This window comes from Quercus robur, chromosome 5, assembly GCF_932294415.1.
Source record: "Quercus robur chromosome 5, dhQueRobu3.1, whole genome shotgun sequence".
NCBI lineage: Eukaryota > Viridiplantae > Streptophyta > Magnoliopsida > Fagales > Fagaceae > Quercus > Quercus robur.
This window is the reverse complement of record NC_065538.1, coordinates 42,276,485-42,298,961: the sequence shown is the minus strand read 5'-3', so window position 1 is coordinate 42,298,961 and position 22,477 is coordinate 42,276,485. Positions and strand designations below refer to the sequence as shown.

General features: G+C 38.7%; 2 pseudogenes; both read right to left on the bottom strand.

Moving 5' to 3' along the window:
- Window positions 1-15,322, bottom strand: part of LOC126725991 (DNA (cytosine-5)-methyltransferase DRM2-like) — a 46,774-nt pseudogene extending 31,452 nt beyond the window's left edge.
- A 4,436-nt stretch (window positions 15,323-19,758) lies between these two features.
- Window positions 19,759-21,465, bottom strand: LOC126728196 (DNA (cytosine-5)-methyltransferase DRM2-like; annotated as a pseudogene).
- Between the last annotated feature and the right edge of the window lie 1,012 nt (window positions 21,466-22,477).

Genomic DNA, 22,477 nt, shown 5'->3' with positions numbered 1-22,477 from the left:
TTGCAACAGACCTCTACTCTAAATTCTAGGCTTTTTTATAAGCTTTTTGAATGACTTGTTATTACTAGAATCTTGGATTGTATTTAGACACTTGAGGTTAAGAGAGAAAATCAAAAATAAAAATATAGAGAAAATCTTGATTTTCGTGGGTTAATTAGACTAGTATCTACTAGTATGACTTTAGGTTGAGTCATGTATGACCCTGGAAGCTCATTTGGATTCGCAGTCATTCTGTGCAAATTGTAAAGTAAAATTGCAGATTAAGATTTAAATTTTTTTTTTCATTTTTCTTGTAAATTGAGGAATGAAGATTAATGTTTTATTTAATTTTTTTTTTTGATGTGGCAATTTTTAAATGTCCAGTAACTTTTTATTATTATTATTTTATAAGAAAAGTGTTATATTCACAACATTTTCACAATAAATCATAGGTAGCAATTGTTACTTACTAGTCCTAATTTGAACCCACAACTGAATTTATTTTGTTGTCTACCAATAATAACCTATTACATAATATAATTTTTTTTGTGATCGGAAGCTCAAATCTCTCTCCCTTTCTATTTTGCTCTCAACAAAACAAAACAAATCAACAAAACATAAAAATTCAAAAAAAAAAAAAAAAACTTGATTTTTTTTTTTTGTTAATATCACTATTTTTTTTTTTTTTAAAATCTTCACCGTAGGCCCCAAGATGCATATAGCCACCCCTAGTGAGTTGACAGTAGGAATCAAATTGATTACTATCAAAATGTAAGAACCAACATCACATCCATCAAGTTTCTCTAGTCATTAAGAAATTCTAGGCACTCCTAACTTCTCTTAGGTAGTAGAATAGTTGTCCCTTCTAGTAAGGCTTTGGGTCCCTAAGGTAATACTGTTATCTGTAGGGTTTGTGGTTTTCTTTTCAGGGTTTTAGGAAATACGAGAGTTTGTTCTAGGGTTTGAGGTTTTTTTTTTTTTTTTTTTTTTTTTTTTTTTTTTTTTTTTTTTTCCTTTAAGGTTTTTCAGAAAAACATGAGAGTTTTGTTCTCTTCCAACTGTGATGGAGAGTCTAACAAAACATTGGAGCAATCTCTCTTTAAATGATAGGGAAGGTAGAGGACTTTATCTAACCAAGGAGAGGGATCCACAGAGTTCATCATTGCTGCGAAGTTTCTCACAAAACTAGTACTGAATACTGAAGCAATCATTAGAACTTTTAATCTGCTGTGGTGATCTAGAAACGAATTTGAGGTCAGGAATACAGGTGACCATGTAGTGTTATTCCTATTTGAAGAAAAAGAAGAGGTTGATAAGATTCTAGCAAGCGAGCCATGGAGTTTTGATAAACATCTTATGATGTTGCAGAGATATGAGAAAGAATCCCGATTAAAGATTTGGTCTTGGACAAAGTTTCGATATAGGTTCAGTTTCACAATATCCTAGCAAGCTTTTATGAAAATGGATGTAGCTAAAGAGATATGTGAGGTTGTAGGGGTGGTAGATAAGTCCGCAGAGGATTCGGAGGTGGAAGCGGGGGGGGGGGGGGGGGGAGATTTTTTAGGGTTCATGTAACAGTGGATGTCTCCTTACCTCTTTGTCACGACCGTATTATTTCTCTGGAGGAAGGGACTAAGACTTGGGTTTCCTTTAAATATGAGAGGTTACCTAACATCTTCTACTGGTGCAGTGTTTGAATCATGTTAATAAAGATTGTAATTGATGGATAGAGAGTGACAGAACTTTGACCAAGGAAGATCAAGAATATGGTCCATGGATACGCGCAAGTCTAGTAGATATGTTTCAAAAATCTATGGTTAGGGTGCTAGGACCTAGGTTTTTATGAATATAGGAAGAAGAAAGCCTCTTCAAGAAAAAATCAAAAGTGATGGTGAGGCACCTTTGATGATTGAAAAGAGCTGAGCAAACCCATCTCTAGTTGGTCAAGTACAAGATATGGAAAGTGCTTAGTTTTTTTTGGGGAGGGGGGGGGGGGGGGGGGAATAAATGAGAATCATTTTTCAAAATAGTCAACTGAAGGACAATTGTAAATTTGTGATTTACAACTATGTTTTATACTGGCTTTATTCCATGACATAAAGTGTTGTAATTGCATTAATTTTGTTCCTTGTATTTTGTGGGATTTTATTGTATTGGGTTTAGTATTAAGTTAGTGAACAATCAAGCATGAAATGAAGATCAATGCAGTTTCACGATTAGCTCGCAAGAAGTTCACGAGAAAGGTTCCTGTGAAAAGGGCATGTGAGAAGCACATGCTGGAAGCTAAAGAGTCAAATGCCAGGCTGCATTTCGTGAGTACTTTGCAAGACAGGCCATCTCGTGAGGTACCTGCGAAACTCTCTGCCTAGAGGATTTTAAGTGTGACTTTCTTACCCTTCACCCATACTATATATACCCTTATTACCCACAAAAGTAAAGGAGGCTATTTTAAGAGAGAAAACCCTAGATAGGTTTCCACAGCACAACACACTCATCTTTTAGAGAGAGAGAGCTACTCATTTGTAGTGAGAAATCATTGTAGTCTCTTCTCCTTCCCTCTCCCATTGTCATACCTTGAGAGGAGATTTATACCCAAACACAACCCACGCCTATTCAGAGTGTAGAGAGTGTTTTGGAGTTTGGGAAGTTTTGGGGATTTGCCAAAAGAAGCCGGTGAGGCTTGGTGGATGCAATCGGGTGGCATTGCGGGATTCGGAAAGCTTGTGAAGACAAGACTCTGAGAATTCCATTGATAGCAGGAGCTTGGAGGGCTCAAGTACATTGGGTAGACTAGGCTTGGAGGGTCTTTCATTATTTGTGTACTCTAACTTATTCACTAGTGGATCGATTTCAACTTAGAGGATCGCGAAAAGGTTTTTCGCCGAGTTCTTCGATTTCCTCTTTGATAACGCATCTTGGTGTTATCTTATGTTTGCATCTCTCTTCCCTTACTCTTGTGCTTTACATTTATTGTTTATTGTTCATGTTTATGCACTAGAGTAGTTCCGGTGATTACGCTTCATTTACTCTTGTTCCGCACTTAGATAAGTTAGAGTAAAAGCAATCTAGCCGTAATTTTAAAATTGGGGTCTAAACAAGCTCGTGTGTTTTAGCACAAATTTGAGCTTTCAACAGCCAATTTCAAATCCAATTAAAGATAGTCTAGCCAGTCATAGAGAAGATTTGGATAGCAGGATTTTCGAGATTGACCATGAATTAAGGAGATTTAATGATGCTGAAAATAATATTCTCGGTTTTAAGGTGTATCCTAACAAGGTAACTGTCCACAAGGTTGTCAAAATCGGGATTCTACGTAAGATTGTGGGAGGTATGTGGGATTGTGAATCATAGGATCGGATTGTGGATTGTAAGATCCTACATTATTTAAGGAAAAAACAAAAAATACACATTGGTACGTTAAATAATCACATAAATTATACATTCATTGATATAATTACCATACATCATTACATCCATTTGCAAGCATCATTTAAAGAGGCCAAAAACCTCAAAATGTGACACTCTATTGGGATATTTTTTATTTGAGTCCAATTGACACTCTCTCTACATTAGAGTGGAAAAACTTGGTCTATTGGGATTTTATTTTTCATTTGGGTCCAACTGAGCCTTCTGTCAAGTTAAAGAAGATTATAAGAAACCAAAGTTGTTTAGGATCGTCAAAATCATGCGATCCTACCGATCTTGAACGATCGCTAAGATCCTTGAAAGATCTAGATCGTTTTGAGTAGGTGGAATCGTAAAATCGTAGGATCGTAAGATCCAGATCGGGATTTTGACAACCATGACTGTCCATGATCCTTATCGGGATAAATTTGCAGAGAATCTCATTATTTTTGAAACTCTGCCTATGTCACGTGATCAACTGGTTTTAGGAAGAAGTGGGCATGAGCCTATTGCTATGTCTAATAATATCCCAAAGATGAAACCTGTAGAGAACTTGAACCAAGTCTACATTGGCAAAAAATGGAAAAAGCTTGTAAAAGGTATAGGGAATGCCATTCCTCCACAACTAATACTCTGCATCCGTAATGGAAAGCAGGGCAAGCATGAACATTGAAGGGTCCTTTAAAACATGTGGGGCATCCTTACCCACCAACTAATAGCGTACCCTCTCCATCAAGTAGAGCGCCCTCAAGCTAGCACCTTCAAACGGCTGAGTGATCCCAAAAGTGACAAGAGTAGCCGCCTCCAAGTCTGGGGCCGTAACATGAGAAAGTGAAAGTTCAAAAACGTGTACAAAAACACTTTTGAACGTTCAGACCCCCAAAAACCAATTTAATCAACACACGCAATATGTTAAACAATAGTGTGCGGAAACTTAACATATGCTATAACATGGTATTGATTAAACAACTATCTAAGCCACAACAAAATAAACCACAGCAGATAATGTAAAGGCAGAGATAGAGAGGAAGGAAGATGCAAACACAGCGATAACACCAGATATGTTATCGAAGAGGAAACCGAAGACCTCGGCGAAAAACCTCTCCGCCGCCCTCCAAGCGGTAATCAATCCACTAGAAAATACAGTTGGGATACAAGGACAGCAATAGACCCTCCAAGCCTAATCTACCCAATGCACCTAAGCCCTCCAAGCTTCTTGCTCCAACGAGGTTGCGCCGAACCTTTTTCTTTTCTAGCTTTCCGGATTCCGCTACTTCACCGTAGCATCAACCAATGAATATTGGCTCCTTCCTAACTGCTTCCCAGAACTCCAAACGTCTGTCTCACAGAGATGATAATGGTGAGAACCAGGTTTGGTATAAAGGCCTCTCAAGGATTTGACAATGGAGAGGAAGAGAGTGAGGGATTTTGATGAGACTCTAAGGTAGAGATTGTGGGTAAAACAATCTGGTTTTTCTTTAGGGTTTCTCTCTCAAAATTCTCTCTGGAAGCTCTCTTTCAATCGTGGGTTAAAAGGGTATTTATACTGAAGAGGAGTGGAATGCGAAACGTCAGGTTTTTCCAAAACAGGGGTGGCTCGCGGCTTGACCTCGCGGCTTGACTAAGTCGCGAGTTCCAGTCGCGAGTTAACCGTATGGCCAGTTGTCCTGTTTTGTCCTGTAGTGCTCCAGCTAGCATGACTGTTCATCTTCCAGCATGCTTGGCACGTGTGCAGATTCTGGCGGGTTGAAGCCGCGAGTCCAGTCGCGAGTCCCAGCCGCGACTCTCTGTTTTCTTGCACACTCTTGAGCAATCTTCACACTATCTCACTCACTACCCTTACAACAATCCCACCTAAATACAGGGTTACTAAATGCTGAATTACAAGCAAATTTGGCACGGAATAAAGCCAATTAGATGGTTGAATAAATTCAACCTTACAATCTCCCCCTTTGGCTATTCCGTGACAAAACCCTAAAACAGACTCTAGACTTAACATGTGAGTTGGGAACAGTTGATCAAAACTCACTCACACCTAACTCTAGAAGCTGTGAAGCACTTGAATCATATGAACATAAACTCCTGAAACACAACAATACACCATGATCATTGTAAGCAGAAAATTATTAATGCATATGAAACAGGCAAAAAGAGATCAAGCATAAGATGGAGTTAATGAACAAACCATGGCTTGATCAACCAAGTGAACACCACAAAGTAGTGATCACAGTGTTCATTCACACTTGGAATGAACACAAAGACATACAAGTTAACAAGCACAAGGCAAGACACTTGTATGCTCAACACTCAACCAATGCATAGCTCACATGGCATATGCATCTAGGAACAATCCTACAAGGGCACAAGAGTGACAGTACATAAACCACAATGCAGAACATTTAGATTTAAAATACTGATTTCACATAGCATAAAGGCTGCACTTAAGCATGGTACATACCACAAGGCCTACAAACAATGCAAAAAACATAAACCCTCAAAGCTTACAAAAGCATATGGGTACAAACCAACAAATACCTGAATAACATCATCAAACATATATAAAAGTTTATCCAAGAGTATATGAGGAAAGTTAGAAACAGTTATACACCAAAACACAGTGTATCAAAACCAAAATAACCATAAGTTTTGAAGATAAGACGAAAGACAAAAATATGTGTGTGTGTGTACTCCCCCTATCACTATGCACACTTCCCTTTGAACTTTTTCTCCCCCTTACTGAATGCTCTCCCCCTTTTTGTCACGAATAGCTAAAGACTCTCATCCAACTTCCGTTGAATCTCATCTAGCTGAGTCTCCATAGTCTCGAGGCGCATTTGGACATGGTTGTTTGTGGAATAGAGAAGTGCCACAAGCTCATCAACCCGTTTCTGAATATGCTCAAGAACACTGCCAACTCTGTCAGTAGGAGAAGCAGTTTGTGCTTGCGGAATACCAGCCGGTGAAGCTTCAGGAACATCACGAGATGCAGATGTGGTATGTGCAGGTGTCTCTGAGTCAGGAGCAAATGAAGGACCCGGAGAGATGTGAGCATGTCTTAGTGATTTGGAGGAGTGACTTCTGCTCGCTTGAAGAGTTAACAAAGAAATGGGACGTTGACGAGTCAACATTTTACCATCTGCAGGAGGAGTAATGCCAGCACTAAGGATGAGTTTCATGACTAGACTGCAAAATGGAATGATTCCTCGAGCTGTAGATCGACAAGCGGTCTTCCTCAAGTTGTAGTAGATGTGAGCACATATATCAATGGGGGCTCCGGTAATGAGATCACACAGAAATATAGCTCTCCCAAGATTGATGAATGTAGTGTTGGACAGTGGGTAGAGATTGGTGAACATGATCAACTTCAGTGTGGTCAACTCAGGTGCAAACTTTGCGGTGCTGATGGAAGTTCCTGCACTAGACACCTCATGATCGTGTCCTAGGATTTGTAGAATTTCCCCAACCTCTGGATTTCGTTCATCATAGGGAGTTAAGTTCACATTCTGAGGTCTGGTGATGCCGAGAAGATCTGCGATGGAGTCTGGGGTAACACTAAACTCTGTTCCTCTGACCCAGAAAATGAGGATAGGTCCAAGATCAGATGCATTGGAGAAGCATTCCTTGACCAGCTCATCCATTGGATCATCAAAGTTTCCGAACAAGTTTGCCCAGTCTCGTTTCTCAAAGATTCGAGGGATGAAAGTAGTCCCTAAGGTGTTGAACTCTACTACCCGCTCCACTATAGTTGTTGACTTGTCAAACACATTTGAGTAGGCGTGTGAGTTCAGGGGAACTCTGAATCTATCCTCATTGGGATCTTGAGATGCTTGAGATGAAAGACGAGTCCTTTTAGCAACTGGGGTTGCTGGTTCGTCAGAAACAATGTCTTTACCCCTGGAAGATCGACGAGACATCTGCAAGAAAACAGGCCAACAGAAAAGAACCAAGCAACAATACCCCACAAAAGATTGTCAACAAGAGTCAGTATAAACAATATGTCAAAAAAAAACTGAATATAGTGCAGACCCAAACAATCCTTCCAACCAAAGACGCACAAACTAATACGTGTATCAAACTTGGTGAAAGTGCACCAAGACAAAGAAAGGCATCACGACTGACAATGAGACACGTTAACATGACCAGGATATGCAATAAGAAACAGCATATGAACATTTAGAACAGATAACATGAATCACTCCATCAGAGACATGAACATGGGGAAAATATTGCAATCATGAAGAAACCAATCATTCACACATCAATATTCATGTAAGAGTAATGAGTAAGTCACATGGACACCAAACCCATTTCAGAAAAGATTCTCAGATTCAATAATCAGCAAAATTTCAGAACAATGAAAAACACATTGACTGCTCAGCATGAAAACGGGTGAGAACAATATCAAAAACAGGATACTCCATACCCATTACACATAGAGAAAAGAATAAAGAAAACAATACCAGTCCAAACAGTAACAGAAATATGCAGGAAAAGAGAAACTGAGATTGAGAAAGCAAAAACCCATACCTTTTCTTGATGATTTGGAGAAGAGATGAAGCACCAAAAGGTTTTGAAAAATGGATTCACGAAGAGTTTTGGGAGAAAACAGCAGTTTTAAGAAAGGATGAACAGTTACAAAAGTTCGAGGGAAAACTGAAAGAGGTTTAAAAACTGCTCCTGTTTCTGCAAAACACGCGATTTTCGCGACTGGTTCAAGTCGCCACACAGTCGCCAGTTCAAGCCGCCAAAGCACTCAAGAGGAAAATTTTGAAAAATTTTTCTAAGTGTTTTTCGCGACTGGAAGGTCTACCCGCGAGTGAGTCGCGAGCTGAGCCGCGAAAATCTCTGAGTGAATCTCGCGACTGGACCTTCCACTCGCGAACAAGTCGCCAAAACTGACCAGCGAAGATGCGACTGATACTCGCGACTTGACACACCCGCGACTGAGCCGCCAAAACAGGACAAAACTGTAATTTTGAAATTTTCAGATTTTTCAGCAAAACACTTTCCAAAAACACCTAAAACACTCAAAAATCTTTTTGTGCTTGAATTAACAAAGATTGAGTATGTGAAAACACATTTTATCAAGTACAATCACACAAATGAATATGGCATTTATCAAACATAAACTTGTGTGTTGTGTGTGGATATCAACAATGAAATAGTCCTTTGTCTAATGTGAAGCTTCAATGATCAATTCAACCAAGGCATACACAATTAGCACTAGATCATGTGACCAATCTCAATTATAGAAATATGAATATATGACTTCCCACACAACTTGATAACATAACTTGGAGCCTTTCATTTGACTCCACTTTCAGCCATAACATTTGATCTTTTGAGGCAATCATCTCTCATTGTGAGAGGGATATATAACATTTTTCTTTGAAGAATAGGCCTTTGGCCTTTTTGAAAGAAATTTCACTTTTAATATAAAGTCGCTTACCCTTTTTCCTAGTCAAATACTAGAATGTGCGACAGGCTTTTGCAGCTCCATATCTCTTTTCATTTGGAGATTTACATTTAGTGAGCTCTTTTTAGCAAAAAGAATAAAAAGTGGGAAGAGATATAGACACAAGTCTATGCAAGTTTCAAGATCAACATAACCATTCACTAATCATTCATGACAAGTTTGAAGATCTATTTACAACAATCACATAGATTTTAAGATTTTTCCCAAAGTGATATGAGTGCATGAAAACAAGTAATGTTCGAAAATGCACAAAGCCATTAGCACAAAGGTACACGGCAAAACGAGTTTTAAGACAAAAACTCAACAAAGTCAATCAAGCCCTTTTGATTTTCAAATGTTTATGTAATTTTTGGATTTTTGACTTAAGAAACAAAAAGATTGATAAAACACATTTAACACAATTAAGAGATATTCACAAGAAGACAGACAACCAAAATCAAAAACAACAAGCATACCAAACAAACATAGTCACAAAGCATAGGAAGTATTAATGCATGGACATGTTGTAATGCTTATGCATGAGTACCCCTTTTCACCCACACGACACTTGCGTTTGGGGTGATTTCCTTAGAGGATTGGGTACGGGAGTTAGGGCTTTCAAACCTTCGTGAGAAGCTTTCCAAGCAGTTGGTGAATGCACCAATCATCTTCATCACGTTCATCATTCCGGGATCTCCGTTTTGCTCTCTAGGTTGATCCCCTGCCCACGTTCTCCTATCAACTCTTGGTCCTCCTGACCTTTGAGGAGTAGCACTGTTCTTTGCTCTCAGCTTTTGGCAATTTGGTCGAGTGTGCCCTTGAAGTCCACAGTAATGGCACACATACATTCCTCTAGGACCTCTTTGTGGTCGAGGACGTGACTTGGCACGAGACTCAGACCTGCCCACATACTGATTATGATGATTCAGCATCCGTTGGTCCACCACATTCTTCTTCTCCTCCACCTCGAGGTTCACACTAGTAGAGTCAGCTACAACTGGATCTTTGGACTTCACAAACTTCACTTCTTTAGTGACATTTCCAGTTGAGCTACTTCCTCCGGTATATCCCAGTCCGGATTTGTCTGAGAAGCTCTTTTGAGATGATATAACATCATCAAGCTTCTTGGTGGTGACCCTCTCTATTTTTGCATTTGCTTGAACAACCTCATTCTCAAGGAATCTCACTTTAGTGTAGGCTTCGGACAGCTCACCATTAAGGGTTTCAATCTCGCATTTGGCCTCCCTATACCGGATTAGGAGACTTTTGTAGTCCTCCTCAGCCTTCTTCATCTTTCTCACTGCAGCCTTGGCCACCCTTGTGTATTCGCCAGATTTCTCCAACAGTGAATTGTAATTTTCTTGAAGAGTAGCTGTGCTTTCTTCTTCTTCAGCTTCTGATTCTTCAACAATTCCTAGTGAGTCATCCTCACTATGTTCTCCAAGGTCTTGAACAAGCAAATTCAATTCATCCGAAGACTCAACATGAGCAATAGTCATGAAAGCTGAGTAGTTCCCTTCTCCATCACAGCTCTCCTCAGATTCTGAGTCGGACGAATCTGAATCACTCAAAGTCGTGGCGTACACCTTGCCTTTTGATTTCAAATAGTTAGGACATTCCCTCTTGAAGTGTCCATGCCCGTTGCATTCAAAACAAGTAACACCTTGTGTGGATTGGGATTCTTTTCCATCTTTCCTCTTGAAATCCCTCTTCTCCCTTCCAGAATTTTGGAAATTTCTCTTATCATCAAATTTTCCATTGTTTTTGAATTTCAAAAACTTCTTGAAATTTTTAACAAGATAGGCTACATCCTTGTCAACCATATCTTCTCCCGAAGAGCCTTGATCTTCCACCTTCTCATTAACAGTCTTTAGAGCAATGGATTTACCCTTCCGTTGATTTGGCAGCGACATTTCATAGGTTTGTAGAGAACCAACCAGCTCCTGAACCTTGATGTCGTCAAGATCCTTGCTCTCTTCAATGGCTGTTACTTTGGCACGGAAGCTTTCCGGCAATGATCGAAGGATCTTCCTTACAATCTTAGAATCCTCCATCTTCTCCCCCAAGTTAAACTTGCTGACAACTACTTCATTTAACTTCCCATAGAACGAGTCGAAAGACTCATCCTCACTCATCTTGAGCTCCTCAAACCGAGTGGTCAGCATTTGTAACTTGGTATCTTTCACCTTCTTCGTGCCTTCATAAGTTGTTTCCAGAATCTCCCATGCATCTTTGGCAATAATAATGTGAGAAATCCTGTGAAATTCATCTGGAGACACACCACAGAAAATAGCATTTAGTGCTTTACTGTTAGCATTAGATGCAGTAAGTGCTGCCTTATCCCATGTGGATTTGGCTGCTTCAGGTTTGGTCCAACCCATCTCAACAGCATCCCACACGGATTCATCAATAGAGCATAAAAAGGCTCTCATACGAACCTTCCAAAATGCATAATTACTTCCATCAAAATATGGAGGTGCATTAAGGGATTGAGACCTATCCATCTCAAAAAGAAAGGGGGTCAAGGATCACACAATGGTAATGAAACCAAACAGATGTGTACCCGCTCTGATACCAATTGAAAGTTCAAAAACGTGTACAAAAACACTTTTGAACGTTCAGACCCCCAAAAACCAATTTAATCAACACACGCAATATGTTAAACAATAGTGTGCGGAAACTTAACATATGCTATAACATGGTATTGATTAAACAACTATCTAAGCCACAACAAAATAAACCACAGCAGATAATGTAAAGGCAGAGATAGAGAGGAAGGAAGATGCAAACACAGCGATAACACCAGATATGTTATCGAAGAGGAAACCGAAGACCTCGGCGAAAAACCTCTCCGCCGCCCTCCAAGCGGTAATCAATCCACTAGAAAATACAGTTGGGATACAAGGACAGCAATAGACCCTCCAAGCCTAATCTACCCAATGCACCTAAGCCCTCCAAGCTTCTTGCTCCAACGAGGTTGCGCCGAACCTTTTTCTTTTCTAGCTTTCCGGATTCCGCTACTTCACCGTAGCATCAACCAATGAATATTGGCTCCTTCCTAACTGCTTCCCAGAACTCCAAACGTCTGTCTCACAGAGATGATAATGGTGAGAACCAGGTTTGGTATAAAGGCCTCTCAAGGATTTGACAATGGAGAGGAAGAGAGTGAGGGATTTTGATGAGACTCTAAGGTAGAGATTGTGGGTAAAACAATCTGGTTTTTCTTTAGGGTTTCTCTCTCAAAATTCTCTCTGGAAGCTCTCTTTCAATCGTGGGTTAAAAGGGTATTTATACTGAAGAGGAGTGGAATGCGAAACGTCAGGTTTTTCCAAAACAGGGGTGGCTTGCGGCTTGACCTCGCGGCTTGACTAAGTCGCGAGTTCCAGTCGCGAGTTAACCGTATGGCCAGTTGTCCTGTTTTGTCCTGTAGTGCTCCAGCTAGCATGACTGTTCATCTTCCAGCATGCTTGGCACGTGTGCAGATTCTGGCGGGTTGAAGCCGCGAGTCCAGTCGCGAGTCCCAGCCGCGACTCTCTGTTTTCTTGCACACTCTTGAGCAATCTTCACACTATCTCACTCACTACCCTTACAACAATCCCACCTAAATACAGGGTTACTAAATGCTGAATTACAAGCAAATTTGGCACGGAATAAAGCCAATTAGATGGTTGAATAAATTCAACCTTACAGAAAGGTTCGCCTATGGGCTTCAGATGAATTATGATAACACATAGGGATAGAGAAAAAAAAAAAAAAAAAAAAAAAACCCTTAGAGATATGCAGGAGAAATAATGAGAAGCATTGAATTCCTAGCTCACCTTATCGGAAGATAGCCCATTGAAATGAGCCCTAACTGAAGAGAAGCTCTTCAGATTTATATCCGCACCATGAGCAATGAGACCGTATTGAGTGGCACAACACTGGAAAGGAAAAGATAGATATGACAGTTTGCAAGATGATAGTTTGCAAGAAACAAATATGACAGTTTGCAAGATGATAGTTTACAAGAAAAGCAGTTGCAAGATGTAGATGTGAACAGTTTGCAAGATGAAGATGTAGATACAGTTTATAAGAGCATGATATGCTGTTTTCTTAAGCCTAAATAACATGAGGATGAAAATAATTGCAAAAGAAAAGAAAAGAAAACTAACCTCAAGAAACTTTGAAGGCCTCACAAGCTGGTGCAGAGTCCCCTGGCTGAGCGTGTCCAAGGAAGAGTACAAGTAGGCAAGACATGCCTGCCCCCAGTTGGCCTCTCGAACCTCCCCAAAGTCGTGGAAGAGAGGGTTAGCCACCTTAGAGATACCATCTGCCCTTTATTGGCAAAGAGATATGCCCCTAGAAGGTACAACAAGAAGGCCATAACCATCTGGGCGCAGTCGTTAGCTGTCACCTATGGGGAAGCCTGTAATCCATCTCAATGTCGAAATAACGGATTGTCTCAGTGCTGTACCTCCTCCTGGACAAGTCTATACCTAGTTAAGTGCCCAACTCACCCTCTAAGTTTATGAGAGCCCCATCGTACCTGAGTTCGGTCATGCGATGGAAGTCATAGGGAGCCACAGTCATCTCCCTATCAGTAATGTGGAAGGTGTGGGTAGTGTCACACCACCTCTCAGCCAGAGACTACACCAGAATGGCATTGGCAGACTGGGGATTTTTTGATGTATGGTTCGGCTTTGGCAAAACAAAATCATGAAGAGGAAAGTTGTTGTGAGGCATCGAAGAAGAGGAGGGTGGTTTCCCATAATGACAAGAAAAATGTCAATGTATTGGTGGAGGTTGTTTCATAGTCCTGTCAAAACCAATGAGTCTTTTAGTTTGGAACTGTCGTGGGCTTGGAAGCTTACAAACAGAATAAGAACTCATGGATTTAATACAGGCACAAGAGCCAAAAATATGGCTGGATAAAGCTAGGCTAGAAAAAAAAAAGTCACGAATTAAATATGGAGGCATGTTGGAGGTTTCAAGGGTAGGTAGAGGAGGAGGTGTGGTAGTTTTTTGGAAGTTTGATTTTGATTTTACAGTTGATACGTATTCCCCGAATCATATTGGTGCAATTATTAATTAAGGGAAGGAGAATGAACGGAGGTTTACGAGGTTCTATGGGGAGCCAGATACAAAGAACCACCATGTTTCTTAAGCAACTTAGGCTAAAACTAAGGCACTCGGTGCCATGGCTTTGCACTAGAAGCAGATGTCCTTAGTTGTCATCCTCCTTGACCAAGTCTCACAATTCTCCCCAAGATCCTCTCGATAAAAGCCAAGGTATGGAAGGAACCATCATCACTAGGAACTCCATGGCGATCACCAAATTCAGTGAACTCAACAAGATCCATCTCTTTAATTTTGAGTTTGAGGTGACGATAATGTGTTGGCTGATATTGATTGGGAGAAACATTGAGGGGATGAAGCAACTAGAGCCTCTCATATAGCCACATTTGAGGAAGCGAAAAAGAAAGCATAAGTGTTGAGTAGAAAAAAGGAGAGATAAAAAGGAAAAAGAGAGAGAAATATTCAAAGATGATGTAAGGAGCCTTGATGGGTTGAAAACCGAAAGGCATCCATGCAAAATTAGAGGAATCTAGCTAGGTTGATAACCTAGGCAAAAATTAGGGATTATACCTGAACAAGAAGGGGACTCCCTGCAAAGAATGCTGCTTCCACACTATGAACTGAATCCAAGCCATTGAGGGTTTTAGCCAAGATAAGGATGATTAGGGTTCCCCTCCCTAGATTGTTGACCACCGAAAGAATTCTTGGGTCTGCATGAGGTTTCTTATGCACCAAGAAGTACCTCGCAAGGATAGAAAGACAAAAGGCATTGACAATAAGAGCGCTTCACCTTGGCCAAAGGGACAGCTTGTTGAGAAAAATACTTGAAGACCGTTTGAACATTCAACTTATTAAGTGTGCACCATCTTTTGGCCATAGCCAGAGGAACCCCCAAGAGTTGATGAGCCATGTCAGAAAGATCTTCTTCGAGAGTGGGAAGGATAATAGAACTAAGGTTTGGCTCACCCAGATTGCACTAAATTCTTCAAGAGTGGGGCATAATTCCACACCATTGAATTGAAAGACATGCCAAGTAGGGATCCAAAATTTAGCATAATCATGAAGAAAAGGCTCATTCACCTTAATTTGATGACAAAATTGCTAAAAATGGCAATTTAGCTTTTTTAGCACCACCAATACTAATGCTCTAATGCCTTATGAATGGTGTGTGGTGGAAATGGAAGGAGAGGAAACCTGTTTTGGATTGGAAGATTGTGAACATAGCCCATTTACTTAGCAGCAGCACAAAAATATTTTGAATCAACGAATTAGGCTCCATGTCATATAGGAACCGTGAAATAGTGGTCCAAACGCCTTTAGGGGCAAGCGCCACATTCTTATAATAGAAATAGGGAGGTCTAATAGTAGCCTTTAGGAGTGTTCTATGAATATAGGGTGTGATTTATTAGGGACACCAAATTCAATCATTGGTTTTTGAGAGATGAATTGTTTCATCATCATCAAGGAGCACCCTTTTTTTTTTTTTCTTTTTCACATCTCAAAATCGTACTGTTTTCTTTTCTTGTGCTTAGCAGAATCATTGCATGGAAGCTTAAGCCTCGGCTTTTCTTCAACAAGCATATGAGCATCCGTTACCTTAGACATTTGAGCAGCATAGATAAAATCTGCCAACCCCGCAAGTGATGCATCGAGACCACATCTCTCTAATGCTATTGAAGCCTCATCTCTTGTGTACCCATTACTCATTAAGGATGACAATTTATTGCCCTCATCAAACATGGTATTTGTGATTTCCTCATTGTTAGACCAACTGTCAACATCAGAGAAATCATCAAGAAAGCTTCAAGAGTCAAGTATATAAAGATTGTATTTAGAATTTAATCTGTATTTTCCTCTCAATTTTTTTTGTAATCTAGCTTTGTGCAAAGTTGAGGTTTCCAAGTTCTATAAGATGAGAAAGCAAGAAATGCTCTCTGATTCTAAAGCTACCTTCGGTAAAAACAATAATGTACTACTACTACTACTACAACAACAACAACAAAGTCTCTATCAAAACCTCCATCGTTTAGTTAAAATTTGAACCAAAATTTCTTTGTGGTAAAAACCACAAAAGGAAAATTTGGTCAAAGAAAGAAAACCAAGCTACGTGCAGGAAAAAAAAAAAAAAAAAAAACTCTAGAGCAAGAAAATTTAGGAGAGAAGTTATCAATTTCTCGCTCGTCTTCATTGCCAATCACAGTTATCACCCTCGACACCAAAAGCATCACCATTAATTTCTCTGTAATCTCTAGCTTTGTGCAAAGTTGAGGTTTCTAAGCTCTTTGAGATAAGAAAACAAGAAATGTTCTCTGATTCTGAAGTTATCAATTTCCTGCTCGTCTTCATTGCCAATCATAGTTATCACCCTCGACACCATTCATTTCTCTGTAATCTCTAGCTTTGTGCAAAGTTGAGGTTTCCAGGCTCTTCGAGATGAGAAAACAAGAAATGTTCTCTGATTCTGAATCTACCTTTGGTAAAAACAATAATCTACTACTATTACAAAGTCTCTATAAAATCCTCCATTGTTCGGTCAAAATTTGAACCAAAATTTTTTGTGGTAAAAACCACAAAAGGAAATTTGGTTAGAGAAAGAAAACCAATCATAGTTATCACCCTCGACACCATTCATTTCTCTGTAATCTCTAGCTTTGTGCAAAGTTGAGGTTTCTAGGCTCTTCGAGATGAGAAAACAAGAAATGTTCTCTGATTTTCAAGCTACCTTTGGTAAAAACAATAATCTACTACTATTACAAAGTCTCTATAAAATCCTCCATTGTTCGGTCAAAATTTGAACCAAAATTTTTTGTAGTAAAAACCACAAAAAGAAATTTGGTTAGATAAAGAAAACCAAACATGCAGGAAAAAAAAAAAAACTCTAGAGCGAGAAAATCTAGGAGAGAAGTTAAAGAAAAAGTTATCAATTTCCTGCTCGTCTTCACTGCAAGTCGCAGTTGTCACCCTTAACACTAAAAGCATCCCTATCCATTTCTCTGTAATCTCTAGCTTTTTGCAAAGTTGAGGTTTACAAGCTCTTCGAGATGAGAAAGCAAGAATGCTTTCTAATTCTAAAGCTACACTTGGTAAAAACAATAATGTACTAATACTACTACTACTACTACTACAAAATCTCTGTAAAAACCTCCATCGTTCAGTTAAAATTTGAACAAAAATTGTTTTATAATTTTGTGGTAAAAACCACAAAAAGAATTTTTCCAAAGAAATAAAATCAAACTACATGCAGGAAAAAAAAAAAATCACAATTTCCCGCTTGTCTTTACTACAAGTCACAATTGTCACCCTTAACACTAAAAGCATGCCCATCCATTTCTTTGTAATCTCTAAATTTGTGCAAAGTTGAAGTTTCCAAGCTTTCTAAAATGAGAAAACAAGAAATGCTCTCTGATTCTAAAGCTACATTCAGTAAAAACAATAATGTACTACTACTAGTAGTACTACAAAGTCTCTATAAAAACTTCCATTGTTTAGTTAAAATTTGAACCAAAATTGTTTTGTGGTAAAAATCACAAAAGGAAATTTTGGTCAGAGAAAGAAAACCAAGCTACATGCAACACAAAAAAAAAAAAAAAAAAAAAATCTAGAGCAGGAAAATCTAAGAGAGAAAGATAAGTTATCAATTTCTTGCTCATCTTCACTGCCAGTCACAGTTGTCACCCTCAACACCAAAAGCATCCCCATCTATTTCTCTATAATCTCTAGCTTTGTGCAAAGTTGAGGTCTCTTAGTTCTCCTAGACGAGAAATCAAGAAATGCTCTTTGACTTTGAAGCTAACTTCGGTAAAAATAATAATAATATACTACTACTACTACAAAGTCTTTGTAAAAACCTCCATTGCTCAGTTTAAATTTGAACCAAATTTTTTTTGTGGTGAAAACCACAGAAGGAAAATTTGTGCAGAGAAAGAAGACCAAGCTACATGCAAAAAAAAAAAAAAAAAAAAATCTAGAGCGAGAAAATATAAGAGAGAGAGAGTGTTGTAACTATAGAGGAACCCCCTATCTAACCATAAGAGGAAAGGAGTGGTAGCTGTTGTGATTCATGAAAGTGCAGGAGACGTGGAAGGAGAAGAAGCAAGGGAATCCTTCCTCCCAAATATTGTGAGGACCTTATAGAGAAACTCAAAGTTCAGATCTTTGTTTACCCAATTGTGATTTGGGCTAGAGGAAAGGAGGTTGGCCACAAAATCCCTCATAAGTATAGCAGTAGATGCAAGATTGGAATGCTTTGCAGCAGAAACTCTTGCAAGCAGAGCTTTTTTTAAGACAACCAATTTAGTGACCTTCATAGACGAAGTTATGGAGGTTGAATATCTAGATCATAGAAGACCGCTTTACTTAATAGCCGTTATAAATGGTATCCAAATTAGAAGAGCGTTAGTAAAGACGTGAGCCTTTCTTAATCTTATTGCCTTAAGCACGTTTTGAGACTGTGGGAATGGTTGACAAGAGGATTTTGGGGCCAACCATGGAAGTAACAGGTTTTTGTGGAGTTGCAGAGTCCACTAAAGGATACATACAGTTGACCTTTGGAGTAGGCCTTATAGCTGCCCTGACTCAATTCCACGTGATCAATTCAGAAGTTTCCTATCGTATCCTATTGGGGCAACCATGGATTCATAAGCATCATCTAGTTCCCTTGACTTATCATCAATTCATGAAAGGGAGGCTAAATGGAAAACCTATAAAAATTGTTGGGAATCCAAGTCCCTTCAACTAGAATGAAGTAAATTTTGTGGAAACTATGTTTTATGATGAGCTAGCACCAATTGAAGAATGTTTTGTCTAGGTTCCTGGGAGCACCCATCCTAGAAGAAGAGGAGGAGGAAAGCAATGAACACGATGTAAGGAACCATCTTAATAGAAAAAGGCAAAAAAGAGAGGAGGTAAGTTCATCCAATTCGCGATGTTGTGTGATCATTCACAAACCTGTTGGAAGAGTGATGTATCATTTATGAAGATGCGTGGGACTTGAATGCAGCTCGCAAAAGGGTAACAAAACACCATGTATGCCATCTTGCATGGTAGCACAAGGAGAGGCCTCTAAGGAGCCCAAAGATGCAGAAGTAAAGCCACAAATTTCATCAAAGGAAGAGTTGGAAGAACCTGAGGGTTGACCTATGGAACCCGAGGTTTGTCCTCATCAGTAGCCAGTTGTCAGTATAAGAAAATGAGTAGTTGGAGGAACTGCTAAAGAAGTACAAAGATGTGTTTGCGTGGACTTATGATGAGATGCTAGGTCTTGATCCTAGACTAGTAATTCATTCTTTCAATATAGAGCCTAGAAGCAAGCTTGTAATCCAACCAGCCTAAGTCTTCCACACCGAGGCAAAGGCTTAGATCATCTAAGGGGTTAAGAAGTTTTTGGCAGTAGGGTTTGAAGGGAAAAACAGATTAGGAGTATACCAAGGATCTCGAAGTGGTAGGGCATGCCACTCAGGGACCTGTTCTTATCCTTTAGAGTGTGAGCACGTAGAGGAACCTTCGCCATCAGAGGATGAAGATGCTTGCCCTTCCCTTTTGCATGAGGAAGAGGAAGCCATGGATGAGAGCAAAAAAAAAAAAAGAGGAGGAAACATTGACTAATATGCACTTGACTTAAGGAGACTTGGGTCCATCTAAAGCTAGGATAAAATGACAGAAAGATCTTGTGCCAACTATTACCCAGGAGAAGTCAAAGTGACATTTTCCATTCTTCAAGCCGTGAAGCAAAAGGCCAGTGAGGATCCTATGCAGTTCATTAAAAGATTTAAGGATGTATCCTTGGATTGTTATGGAGACCATAAGGATACAAGAAATTCAAATTAAATACAAGTACCAAAAGGAAAGGCCCTTTTGCAAGAAATTCACTGATTTTTTGTCATGATACATTTAACCAAGTCTAGAATATGAAAGTAATCATAGAAAAATGTAGATTCTTTACCCTCAAGTCCATCTCGATGATGCCTGTTGCTACCTACAAGATTTTTACATGGGTTCCCACCAATTATAAGATCAAATCCACCAAATGAGTTCATTAAATGCTCCAACCGGTCACTATTTACCTACCGCACATCTGTAGAGTCAATTAAATTCCCTTTCTAGTTTGTTTGCTCCCACCAACTCCTGAAAATATTTATATTTACTTCTGAAATCTCAATCTAAACAACATTAATCAAAGGGATAACAGGTCAATGTAGGGAAACTTCTGCACCACTAATCCCAGAGAAAAGAGAGAAAAGATTAATGCCTCTTGGGAACATGTCTTTCAAGATTGAGAAATGGTATTCTACTGTGTCAACTTGAAATGAATTTACCAAGCAATTTATATCTATCAGTTCAATTTATTCCACCTTCCCTAATGTGGTTCCTTGGAAACCACAAAAGCATTTCTACTTCATTAGGTTCAAATGGGGCAAAATTATTCCTCCCATTCCAGACCAAATTCCATTTTCGACATTCATCAAGTATATACTTTTGAACTCTTAGAGGTGGTTCACCATCATTGTCTTCAAGTGCCTTTCTGATTCTTTTTGTCAGTTTTGCACTACCAATACAAGTTTGTAAGCAATTCAACTTTGTTCTCTCTTCCCATGAAGGCCACCATTTCCATGATAATGCTTTATGAATGGTGTGTGGTGGAAGTGGAAGGAGAGGAAACCAATTTTGGATTGGAAGATTGTGAACATATCCCCTTTTCTTAATAGCAACACAAAAATATTTTGAATCAACAAATTCTGGCTCCATGTCATATAGGAACTGTAAAATAGTGGTCCAAACGCCTTTAGGAGCAAGCACCACATTCTCATGATAGAAATAGGGAGGTCCAATAGCTGCCTTTGGGAGTGTTCTATGAATTTTAAGGACACCAAATCCAATCATTGGATTTTAGGAGACAAATTCTTTCATCATCATCAATGAGCTCCTGTCTTTTTCTTTTCCACATCTCATAATCGTACCTTTTTTTTTTTTTTTTTCATGTTCTTAGCAAAATCAATGCATGGAAGCTTAGGCCCCAACTTTTCTTCAACAGGCAGATGAGCATTCGCTACCTTAGACATTTGAGCAACATAGATAAAATCTGTCGACTCTGCAAGTGATGCATTGAGACCAAATCTCTCCAATGCTATTGAAGCCTCATCTTTTGTGTACCCCATACTCATTAAGGATGAACATTTATTATCCTCATCAAACATGGTATTTGTGATTTCCAAGTTGTTAGAACAATTGTGAACATCAATGAAATCATCCTGAAAGCTCCCATCACAATCCAAAGAGTAATTATCAGAATCGATATGTTGTTATTCTTGAGGAGATGTTTCAAGAGTCGACTATGTAAGGAGTGTAATTAGAATTGAATCTTTATTTTCCTCTCCATTTTCATAAATTACTTTTGCAACATTCTTTTAATTAAAGCCCATCCCTATGAACTTATCAACCAATTTGGAGTTGGAGGAACTAGCAGATGAGCTTGTTGCCCTTGAGCCAGTAACAATTTTCTCATTTGGAGGTGTTAAACTTGAAGAAGATAAAGAAAAGTTATCGATTTCCCGCTCATCTTCACTACTAGTCATAGTTCTCATTTTAGTGTTGATGAAACATATATTCTCAAGATGGAATTCATAAACTCTTAATGGAGATATAAAATATTCCCTTAAGATAAGTTTAATGGGTTTGGTTGTTCAGAATGTTAGACCTAACTACTTTAGTAAAGAGTTACTAAAGTATATATTTATAAAATTGGATTTCATAAACATATGATAAATAACTTAAAGGATTGAACCAGGTACTCAAAGATTAAGATGTAGTAATCTTCAAAGTGGCAGTCTATATTCATGATTTTGTATTACTACGAATATTTAATGATGGGGTTGCATGTATAATAAAGTCTTAGGATATGATTTATTAATAAGGCCTAGAGTGCAATTATAATTATATAGTGGTATTAAATATAATTAATGGTAACTTTAGACTTGTCAAGAGTTGACAGAAAAGCCCAAGACCCATTAGAGCTAGTGTCTTATTTATCCCCTTTTGATCCCACTCCAAGCCACATACTAAAACCCAATTGGAATGGCCTAAGAGGCTAGCCTAATTAGATAATCAGTTATAAGGAGAGAAACATACAGAATTTTGTAATAGAATGAAATGGTTTTTATGTGAGTGTTGGACATTCTCTAATTCTTCCATGAACACATTCATAGAAACTGATTGAGAGACAACACTTTTTGGGCATAAGTGGAATTGGAGTGAAGATTAAAAGTGTTCCCGAGTACTTCTAATCTTTTGTTTTGAATTTTACCGCACCAAGGTATACTCTCTTATTCTTATATTCTAAAATTTACAGAGTACATGTTATCAATTGCGAATGAAGTAGATCCGTTAATTTTCCGCTGCGTATGTCATGTATGCGATACAAACATGTATTTATCCAATAATAGGTACCAGAGTAGTCTTCAATTTTGAATGTGTATAACATGTTTTGTGAGTTTTAGAATTAGAAATAATAGTTTCCTATTGTTAGAAGATTATACAATTAATTTTCTTCATGGTTGTTGAATTATTGTTTGATAAAAACTAATATTG